The following is a 12226-nucleotide window of genomic DNA, read 5'->3' as shown; positions in this document are numbered from 1 at the left end:
GGAACTGGGAGGCGGCAGGGGAGGAAAATCTTTTTTTCCTTTTAACTTTTCCTCAGGATTGCTTTGTTGATGCCGTATTGGAGCTTCACATTTTTTCCATCTGGATTCCAAAAATGTTCACTTCCTGAAGAATGTACTGCTAAAGCTGAAAGTCATGCCTCTTAATTGTGCGTGCTTGACTGAAGTCTGAATTGTCCTATGGGGGTATCTGCTGTCTTTTTCTTCTATTTTGGGCTTTGTCATTTTCTGTATCCATAATGCTTATCAGAATGAAAAGGTTGAACGGCATCTTCTACCGGCATTACTAATGAAGCTGGGGATACATGGGACAATTTGCTAAGTCAGTAACATGCCAGAGGCTTTATTTTGATCATTTTAAATAATTTAAATATGAACTTGTTCCTTTAAGTTTTAAGTGATCACTCAGTACCTACTCCAATCCAAAACAATTCTCTCTCCCCTTCAAAAAGAATCTGAAAAACCACCCCAACCACAGTTCCCCAGTAAAGGCAGTTATTTATTTCAGCTTTTACAAAGTGTGTTTGTAAAACCAGTCCCCTCCCTAACTGTTCTTTATACAGTCCTGGTAAGTGAATTAAAGCAAAGTTCTCTACAATAACTGAATTTAGGGTACCAGATGGCTGTCTAAAATAGCACATATTTCAGCCTCCTGTGTAGTAGCCAAGTTGATTTAAACCAACTAGAAGCGAGGTACGCTTTAATCAGGTCAGCCGACAGTTATTAGATCAAACTTGATTGAAATTCAGAAATTTAGTGAAAACAAATCTGCTACAAATCCAACATTTTCCTTCTACGGGGACCCAATGGATACAATTCTTAAGATATGAAAATTATTCAGGATTGAGGAATGAGATTTAGTAGAGCATGTCATGTTTTTATTTTACAGTTTAGACTACTCTGTGACTTTGTTTCAGTGTAAAAAATACCATTAAAACAAGTACCGTGGAACAAAGAGGAGAAGAAGGAAAAAATCTTCCTTGCATCGGGCTTGAACAAGTGTTCAAGCTAGACATAAAATACTACAAAGACAAAATAGCTGAATCTTGTACTTGACTTGCACAGCTGTAAATGATAAGAAAGCCAAGAGGGGAGAATTTGCGCAGCAAATAGGACATAATTCTTTCTGGAGTTTGAGCTGCCTATATTATCATAAATTTTCACCATTCTTTTCATAAAAATCTACTTGCTAAATATAGGGGTAACTTACAAGTGAATTTATTGTGCCACCTGAGATACTCCTGTCAGTGTCTTTTAATTTTTATATTCTTCATGGCTCGGAACCATGGAATAACAGCTGGGCTTTATCCTCCAGGTAGTGAAGGAGATCTCTATGGTGCTCGCTCTTATTTTGCAGATGTTGTGTACAAAGCTGTTGCAAAAATAGATTTTCCATCCTGAGGGACAATTCCAGAATGTTAAGATTTATTTTCATCTCAAAATCAAGATGAAAAGGGACATTTCAGAATTATTTTGAAGAAAACATATTCAGGAAGAGATGGAGATCAATTTGGAAATAACAGATGAAACCAATCAAAACGGGATGTTTAAACATTTCTCACATTAAACCAAACAAAGCAAACAAACCTACCAGACGGAACTGAAGCCATTTAGATGACCTGAGACTCTTGACTTGACCTCCCCTCAGCCCAAAGAGGTTTGTGTCTGTCCCAGAAAGCTCCATTCCCAGGAAACGCTTGTGCTTTCTATAACTTTAACTTAGTTCCTAGACACCTTGAACCAAATGAACCCGACAGGGAGACCACATTCAACAGAGCACTAATAGTCACAGCCACCTTAACCCTCTGCTTTTGGCATTGTCATATCTTTTTTCTGAATATGGTACAGAAGGGCCTGCAATATTCATACATATAAGTAAAAAGAAAACCAGAAATCATGGCAGTTCACCAGGAACAGCTAAAATATGGGTCCAATTAGATCCTATTCTTCCACTCCTGTACAGGACAGAAAATGTATATCCAGAAAGGACATAAACAGTGGTGATATATGTATTTTTTGTCTTATAGTAGCCAGTTAGAAAACAGGGAGGCTGAAAAAGATTCATTCACTAGTGTTAGAGATGAATCTGCCTTTTCTCATGAAGCATATAAGACTTAAAAAAAAAATTGTTGCTTTGATTTGACTTGGCTTACTGTGGCATACCCTTATTAAAAAGATGTTCAAAGGATAAGCTTGTGCTGCAGATTGCCATTAAACCACACTTCCAAACTTCCTTGTCTAGACAGAACAGAAAAAAATGAAATAGCAACATGCAGAATTGATCAATAGCATACTTGCTTCTCTTTCTTTCAGTCAGCCCCCAGCAAACAGCCCCCAGCTCTTGCAGGGCATTTCACAGCTCCTCACCTGGTGCATCACAAACAAGCACAGAACAGGGGAACAACAGGGCCAGGCTGAACCAAACACCCAAAAGAAGTGAGCACTGAGCACGTGAAAACCATGGCACCATCGACTGGCATTTGCGTCGTACAAATGTGCAAATTCTAAAAAAGCATGAGTGCATTGGAAACCCCTACGTTTTCCCCTCCAAGTCTTATAATGAAATGATGCCATTTTGTGCTCACAGTTGTGATAGCTGCAGCAAGCATCCAAGTACTCCTTCATGTTTTTGTCTATTTACTTCTCTTTCCATTTTTAGCTGTACTCGTATTTGCCATTTGTAGCATTCCAGCCACTTGTGAGTCAAAGGGAGCTGAAAACTGCAGTGCAAAATGAACCAAATTCTTCAAGTAGGTCCTAATCATTAGCCTGCATTGAACTTCGGACTATTCATATGCAGAAAAGATTACAAAATCAAAGCTTCATATAGTATAGCTTAATTAATGTCACAAGCAGCAACAATTACTGGGCTGTTGTTTCTACGAATAAGCTTAGACTGGTTAGAAAACAGGCACAATAACCTTACTTATTACATACTATCTTTAAAATGTCATCTCTGATGGAACTTTATTTTAGACCCTTCAGAAAGTTGTTCCCAAGGCTTTGGAGAGGGGAAAAGACAGAAAAAAAATCTATCATTTTTCATGCTGACATAAATGACAAGTAACTACCCAAAAACGTTCAGCAAGGCCATTTTGTGTTTTTTTTTTCCTATTCTTATTATTATAATGAATAAAATAATAATAATAAAAAAAAACCACAACTGAAAACAACCAGAGTATTTGTTACATTTTCTATGTCTCTGAATCAGAGCAATTTCCAGGTTCTAGACAGTGCCATTTCAGGTTAATATCACTGCAATAACGAGAAGTATCTTTTGGGCTGTTTAATCTATATAGTGAGCCACTTTTTCTGTCAAGGATGAAAGTAAAATCTAATGATATTAGTTCTCCATAACAATTTTCATACCGGCATTATGTAGAAAAAGTAACTGCTGACAACAGCAGATAAATCTGTGCAATGTCAATACTGAATATTATACATCCAGAACGCATCAGAGTGCAGAAGAATTTGTTGCATGTTATCACTTCCCATAAGATAATTATTAGCATTAGCTGTATATCATCCCTTCACTTTCAGTATTTGAGGACTAAGCTAGGAGTAAATTATGGAGGTCAGATGTAGTTCATCAGGGCTGAGAATCAGGAGACTTTGAATTCCCTGACATCAGATTTTCAACCCAACCAGTGAAAGGAACCAGCACAAGACCTATGCACAGCTGAAGACACTAAAGTCTGCAAATTAGGTCTGAGATACCATTAGGTCAATGGCAGTTCTACCCAACGGTTCAGTTCACTCACTGGATGATTTTGAAGATATTTCTGCTAAATGTTTTGGTTTCTCAGGCTGTTTTTGTAGCATTTAAATAGCTGATAGCCACTATTTTTATTGTGTTTTTTTCCACAACTTACAAAGAGCTTGCTGTTGCTAGAATACAGAGGTTAAGTTTGTTTGCTAAAATGATGGTGAGTTTTATGATAAAATGTTTGGGTAAATCATTTTGTTTGATAACTATTTAAATTAGCGTTCATTTCTTCTATTCAGTTTTTAACAGCAAAAGATGAAAACTCTTAAAACAATCCTCAGTAACTTCTGCAATGGAGATACCAATTTCTGCAAAGATTCTCTGGCAGCTGTAGTGCTTCTTTTATTTACTGTAAGCTGCATTGCTTACAGAGTATTTCAACACCAAGGATTTGCATGCATACACACATACGTAAATAAATCATTTATATAAAGAAACCAGCCTATCAAGTGTGTATCAGCTTTTCCGTTCTTCCCAAAATGGCTACTCATTTTTTCACATATTTCAAAGAAATAACACTTTCATTTTTCATGGACAAGTTATAATTCATAGACATTACTGTGTTGAGAATCATTTTTTTTTTCTTATGGATAAATGAGCGTATTGCTGTGATTGTGAGGCAGATACAAAGGAACGCACACAGCAAATTGATCTACATACAATGTCCTACTTCTGTTTTTTCATGCAATTAATATTTATAATCTCCCTTAGTTGCAATCGCATTGAGGTGGAGAGGTCAATATTGGTGCTGTACACTAATAAAATCATTTATCAAATACCAGGGGGTGGCACTCATTACTCCTATTTACTACCTACATTCTTCTTGTAAAAAAGGTAGAACATTTTTAACTTTTTAAATGGTTTTAATATTAAAAGGAGAGGTTGCATTTTGTATCAAATGTAGTAGTACAACTTAGAGTAATACACAGTGCGTTTACTTGGCCCCTCCACATCAAGAAATTCTTAAAATGTTCTGTTTCACCCATGAATAAGGATTTCTATATATTCTTTTCAAAGAAGCATTTTTTGCTCTTAATCAAATTAATTTCAAGGTACAAGTAAGAGGAAATCACACCTGTGCACTGCCTTGACACTCAGTAAGATTTTGCCTCATACCCTGTAATGTTACGATTCACTTTTTGGAAAAATGGAAGTTAACATGAAAGATTCCTCTACTCCAAAACGTAATTACTTTATTCCTTAAAAATACACAAGTACAGCAATTGTCTACAGAAATCAATGTGATACTGGGGTCTAGAAATGATCAATTACACGCAAAATTTAGTCAAGCAGAAACAAAAAGAAAACAGTAGGATATCAGCGCACAAACTTAATTGCTTAGATTTCTTAAATTTCCGAAGTGAAAGGTAATACATTAAGGAACCTAATTAGATATTGATTTAAATAAATTTAGCCTCCTGGTGACTAAACAGTGTTTACTAAGGGTTCTGAAGTAAATTAAAAGGAAGAAGGAAAAAAACAATTTTGTACCCTGGTCATAAGCAGGCCAAACCTAAATGGAAGTCAACAGGGGCCCAGGATTCAGAGTGAGATGGTAAACGTCCAGGCTGAAGGGCAATTATGAATTACATGCTTTCATAGTATAAAAGCACAAGACTTACAAAACCATAATAATCCCCTGAGATCCTGAAAACAAATGCAAAAAGCACTGAAAACAATGCCATGGAGCTAGGAATTGCAATTTCCTGGAAATGAGTAATGCTCCTACGGTTCTGTTTGCTACAGAAATGTGCACTGGCAGGTTGGTCCTCTTTCTCCACAAGTCCCTACCCAGAGACACTACAGGGTTTGTAAGAATTTGTTCCCTTTTGGTGTACGTCAGCAACCATGCAGGAGGCAGGCCAAGGAATGAAATCATTGCTCTCTGCATCAGTGAGATCCCATTTACAATACTGAGTCCAGCTCTGGCACATGGAAGGATAAGAGGCACTGCACCCAGAAACCCATCCTTGTTATCTCCATCCCCTCCTTTCACAAGGTGCTGAGCAACTTGGTCTAATTTTGTGTCAATCCTGTGTGGTATGGGGTTTTGTGCTCACACCTCACCAAGCCCCTTCCTACTCTAAAATTTCTCAGGAAGGATTCTGTCCATCCAGATGGAAAACTGTCATGACAAAAGCTTACCAAGCAACTCAGTGAAAAGCAGGACTGAACCACTCATAATTCTTTAAAGGAGTATAAGAAAATATTAGAGAGAAAAAAAAAAAAAAACTTGGAATCCTTTTTACCTCTGTCTCTCATTTCTCTGTCTTCAGTGTCTAGCACTCTCTTTGTCAGTTTTGTTACATATTTTAGGCTTTATCTCTAATGTATGGTTAGACTGTGCCCTATACTTTGGCTGCTTCTTTGATGGTAGGATGGTTCAACATTCTAACAAGATTCCCGTAAAAAAACCAACCATTATACTTTATTTGTTGCGGAATCACTTTACAGAGGTATTCAGTTGTGAATGGGGAAGTTATTGTAAATCACTATCACCAAACCGGCATGAATTGCTACCAACAAATTGAAGTGACAGTTGCTAAACAGACAGCTATTGTTTGTGCCAATCATTTCTTGGTGCACAGGTTTTGTCTGCTGCAGCCTTAACAGCACTGAAGCAGTAGTTTCCTCAGCGAAGAGGTGCTTCAAACCTCCTTTTTAGTTAAAATTTATTTTATTTGCTACCTGAAATACAGCAGCTAAAAAGTACTAGCTAAAAGAAGAAAGTTCGTATACAGTAGGTGGACAATAGCGTAATTGAGAAGAAGCTGTTTATGCAATCATTTGCATTGCTCTGTACAGCACTTGATACCAACCTCTGGTTTGAATATACTATCTAGAAAGTCAACTAAGTACTTGCAGATATTTCATATTTCTTCCCCTCTTCTCAGTGTGTCACAGTACTTCGGGCTCTTCTCTGTTTCACCTCACTTCTGTGTCACCATCTCAGACACCTCAGTCTCTGAGAAGTGATTTCAGATGGAATTGCAAAGAGAATGTTACCCACATTTGTAGGCAGAAAGCACAATGTACTGTCACATTAATCATAAGATCAGAGAAGGTAATAGAAGCTTTGAATTGACTTTCAGCAGTTGCTACTGTTGATCTTCTCTGTAGATGTGCTGTCGAGGTGTTAATAGTATTAGTTTTCTCTGATTTCAGGTCCCCTACAGATCCTAGCCAATGTTTTGGTTTTATTGACATTGTTCTCTGAACTACAACTCATTAAATTAGCTAGAAGTTTGTTTTAGATTAATTACAAAATGAGGAGCTTGACATTCCCCATCTGGAGCAGAGTTCTCAGTTGGCTCCTGCTGAGGGATGAGCCATTTGATTCATAAAAAGGTACTTCATTTACAAAAACAGCTGCAAGTTGCACCAGAGGAGGTTCAGGTTGGATATTAGGAAATACTTCTCCAAAAGGGAAGACAGGCACTGGAGCAGGCTGCTCTGAGAGATGACAGAGTCACCATCTCTGGGGGTGTTCAAGAATTGTTTAGATGTGGTACTAAGAAAAATGTTTCAGTGGGCAGCATTGGCGATAGACGAACAATTGGACTAGATGATCTTAAAGGTCTTTTCCAACCTTAGTGATTGTATGATTCTATATCATTCCAAGCTTCAGATTTTCCCATTAGGGCCACCACTACCATAAGAGCACTTATGGTACACTCCCGACTTACACCAAAAGAAAGGGGACTGCAAGTTTGGATAGCAGTAGCACTGCTATGAGACTAAACATTTGAGAAGCAAGTCAATCTTTTTGCTTAATTTTCCCTTCCTTCCTCCCCCTGTTAAATACAATCATTTAAAAATAATAATTGGAGAGACCCCAAACTCTCTGTTAGTGGCTGAGAGCTATGGCCAGTGACCCTCCTTGTTGATGCAATTAATGATTATTATTTTAACACAGTGTCCAAAGCAGAAAATATTAAAACACATCAGAATCCTTTTTCATATAATCTTCAGAAAAGAGCCTCATCCCAAACCAATGTTATTCTGTGGGCTAGGCTAAAACATTATCAAAGAAGATGTATGGGTATACAGGCATTGTGAGACATGTAAACCAGGTGTACTTTCAAACTTTAATGAGGGCAGTGGCTCAGGAATGTAGTTCTGTGAATACTGAATCATGTTGTGTATACGAAACCTCTTACTTGGATCCCCTTCACAGCAAGATCCCGGCACTTTTTGCTAGATGCTAACTTGCTATTTCTAGTACCCCTGTTGCTCCTAAATGTGCTACCTCCTAGAATTAGCTCCTACTCCCCTCCCAATAACTCAAAACGAACAGGCAGAAGTGAATATTTTATGGTATTCTCTTATCATGGGTATGATTAAAGCCTTTATAAGCAATGTGTTCATCCTACCCTACGTTAGTAGAATGACTGTATTTTCTCTTAATGGATTTTCCCAGAATCAGAAATTTCAAGGCCATCAGAAGAGCTACAGGCATTTCCCCTGTGCCATAAAGCGGGATTCTATTTCCTGATTCCTTCATCTATCACAATAATTCAAGCTGAAATTAGATCATACATTTTAGGAAGAGATTCAATCTTATTTTAAAGAGTCTCATTGATGGTGCATGAACTACATTCATTAGTAATCTTTTCCAATGCTTAATTACCCTTGTTAAGAATACAAGTAAGAAATTGTCTGATTCCCCTTTGACCTTTCCTGCATTTGATTTCCTTCCATTTCTCTCAAAGTTTTCTGACAATCTCTCCCAGATTCTCTCATAAACATCTCTGCTGTCCTAGAACAGGCTGTTTGAGGTTTAGCTCCCAGGACAGTTACACCTTAATTCAGGGTCTCCTGTTCTTTGCCTAGAGGCAAAATAATCTGCGTGAACACCAAATCCTAAAGAAAACACGAAGGACAAGTAGAAGCCACAAAGAAACTTAGTAAATGCATTACTTTTAAAGTTATGTGGCTTATTATCCAGTAACTGAGTGGCTTGGCTTGCATCGTAGCTATTTTGGGACAAAAGTCTAGCATTTAAAGTTCAAACCCAGAATCACAGAATTGTAAGGGTTGGAAGGAGCCTCTAGAGGTTATCGAGTCCAACCTTGCCACAACTGTTTGCTTATACTTAGAATTTATTATTACATCCAAAAGTACTGTGCTGCAGTACATGCAAGGTGCTCAATTGTTCAATCTATACTCCTATTGGATAAGATAAAATCGCTATCAGTCAGAATACACATAGGAATAAAGGACATTTCTCTAGGTACTACAGCATTTTCCAGCTTTGCTCTATCTTACCACCACCACTACGTGTGTACTTCTAAAAGAACAAAGCACCTGGCACTTCATTATTTTTTTGGTTGAAAACTCCAGGCTTTCCAAATTATCTCAGAAGACTGAGCCCTTCCTGCTGTTTTAACATTCCCAGATGGGCTTCAGGATTTCAATGAGTCCAGAAGTGCAGCTTATCTGCATTGACCATCTCATACATGCCTGTGTACCCATCCACAGCACTCTGGACTGTCTCCAGCTTTCATTCAAGCCAACAGAGTTCTCAAGATTTATAACCTGCTGATTCAGGTGGATAAGACTGATTTCTGTTCCTGTTGAAGCTCTGTCATGATTGCTGGATTACTGATCCCTCCCAAGGCGCACATTTGCTCTAGCATGCCTGAATACTTGCAAACAGTCCCAAATCCTTTATGATACTACCCAAGCAATAGGCAGAGCACATGTTGTTGTATGTATTTGTATCTCCCTGACTCCTACATGTAGTTTCCATGGGAAAAATTGCAGAATGCCTACGCATGGCAATTTTTAGTGCACCAGGCCTCTAAACCTATCATCTCACAAAAATGTCCTTTTATAGCCTTGTCAATCAGTGTATAATTAGCTAAATTTACATGCAGAACAGATGGGAATTTTGGAAATGTTTCTTCTACTAAATGCATGTGAAGAGGAAAAAAAAGAACCATGACTTGGGGATTTAATATATGTATATATTCTTACTGTGATATTAAGTTCTAAAAATATATGCAATACAGTGTTCAGTAAAACACACCAAATATTATTAATTAAAACAAACAAACAAAAAAAAACACTTTCCCTGCTAATCACAAGAGAAAGTGAAAGAAGTATTTCACTGTGAAAGGTAAATATCAAGTTTATGCTGTTGACTTCAGTAGCTGAGTAGCCATCTGCCTCTAAGGAGAACTAGGGCTCCTAGGCTTTGTGTTTCACAAAGGTGACTGGGAAAGAACAAGAATGTTCATGGAAAACAGCACTCCCACACGGTCTTAAAGAGGAGCATAGAACTCCCTTTACCTTGCTGTGCTGGTTGTTATCTGCCTCAGTAGAACAGGAGTGTTTTCTCCGTATCAGAACAACCTGTCCACGCATTTGCTTGTGTACGCTGGGATACAGGACAGTACGTCATCATATTTGCTTTTTCAAGATGCACATATTTTCAGAGCAAGAAGCTGAAGCAGAAGAGAGAAAAAGTCATGGAAGGAGCTAGACATTCTTGCTTCCATCCACTGAGCTTCTGAGAAACTGTAGTATCCTGACAATGGCTTACAGAAATATCATGCATTTCAGGGTCTCTACTACAATCCATACATCTACACTTTCTAAGTTGCTGCTAATTCTCTGGTTCACAGATGAAGTGAGATTTTATAATCTGCCATTTACATACCGATTCCAACTTGTTTTATAATGGTGCAGCAAATAAGTTGCACAGAAAACTCTCTCAAATGCAATGATAGAGCATTTTACGTAAATGCCAAGCTACACTTAGTGATGGAATCCATGTGACTTTGGCCTCAAAAAGGGTAATCACCTAACATACGCATATGTTCAGAGCTCACACTTGTTACACCCAAGCTTTGGACTAGGGATTTTGGTAGCCCCTTCATGACCTCGCCACTGTTTAATAGCACTCAGCTACTGAACATTTCTGATGAAATACGAAGGTTTACATACGTAATTCAAGAATCATTACTACTTTATGCATATGCTAATCCAATAGAATAATGCATTTAATAGCTGTTTATATTTTTTCATATGCTGCTTTATAGTTATATTTTCTCCCTGTTGAAGTCCTGGAGCAGACTGAATTTTCATGATATTAAGGAGATAAAAGAACATAGAAAATGACATTTTTTTCTTCTCTTTGCACACTTCCTAGATACTACAGGTTAGCTTTATGGCAGCTATGTTTAGAGCTGGAAGAGAAACTGAAATGCTAGAATAGAAGGGAATAAAATGGATAAAAGCCTGGAGATGAAAACTGTACCAGTATTCACTGTTTTGGAAAAAAATAATCCTTTCAGTTAAATTAAAATTAAAAGCTTCTTTTTTTCCCATTAAATTGATAAATACATAGTGGACACTCATTCTTGTAAATTAGAACAGAAGCTCCTGGCTGTGAACACTTTTCTCAGCCACTGACCACAAAGACTAAAGCTCTCAGATGAGGAGCTAAAGTTCAGGCTGTCAAGGCAAGTGTTTCTATGAGCCACACTAGGAATTTTGCAGCAGAAATAATTATAAACCACCCAGTACTTCAAAATATAGTAGTTTTAACTACTATTTAAAATTTTCTTTTGAAATCACAGCTGATTCTTGCTACTCAGAGATGATGTTTCGTATTTCTACTATTTTAGTCGGTGACCACCTCCCCACCCAACTAACAGCAGTGGGAGCAGCAAGGTCAGGTCCTTTATTAGTATGAATTATCATAAAAATAAGTGACTGTAATATGATTAGTGCCTGAATTTGATTTATTGCATTCAAGAGGAAATGAAGGGCAAAGGATACAACTTTGTTTATTATGGATATTCAGATAAACACTAATAAGATCCCAGCTAGTAAGGCATTGAAGTGTTAGAACACACAAGCTGATGAACATTCAGCTGTTTCTCCTTAAGGTACAAAGTATAAATTAATTATATCTTGGCAGGCAGATTGACTACAGGGTCCATGGAGATGAGTAGAAATAAATGGAAGACTTACCTTGGCTGTTGGGAATATCAAAGCCATGACGGTGGGATTATTTTTACTATCAAATATAATCAAGTAACTCATAGCAAAAAGCCCCCCAAAACATAATTAAAAATATTAGGAACATAGGACCTCCCAGCTTATTAAGTTCTGTCGCTTTTTTTGGTGTGCAGATTCCCAATGTAATTCCTTCTACAGGATATCCATCAGCCTAAATCTTAAAACAGCCATGTAATTTTAGCACATTTGATAATTCTTAAAAGGAGAGAAATAACAACATACCCTTTCTTCCAGCCAATATCCCCTCTTGAAATAAATTGGATCGGATTTATACAGTATATCCATGAACTTACCTTGGGACTGAATACAATGTAATACAAAGGAGAGAGAAACTTCCTAATACAATAATGTATTACAAATCTTGAGGTATTTTTGCAACAAGTGGAGTAGAAAGAAAACAATATTTGAGGG

The 12226-nt window shown here is 37.4% G+C and overlaps 1 long non-coding RNA gene across 2 annotated transcripts in view; it reads right to left on the bottom strand.

Moving 5' to 3' along the window:
* LOC110398523 overlaps positions 9771-12226 on the bottom strand; it is a 16624-nt gene continuing 14168 nt past the window's right edge. For both annotated transcript variants that reach the window (XR_002438439.1, XR_002438438.1), the window contains one exon: positions 9771-10233. This is a non-coding gene — a long non-coding RNA (uncharacterized LOC110398523). The remainder of the gene's footprint in view (positions 10234-12226) is intronic.

Source organism: Numida meleagris, chromosome 4, assembly GCF_002078875.1.
Source record: "Numida meleagris isolate 19003 breed g44 Domestic line chromosome 4, NumMel1.0, whole genome shotgun sequence".
In the NCBI taxonomy this organism is placed as follows: Eukaryota; Metazoa; Chordata; class Aves; order Galliformes; family Numididae; genus Numida; species Numida meleagris.
Note: the sequence above shows the minus strand (reverse complement) of the source record. Positions and strands in the feature narration are given on the sequence as shown.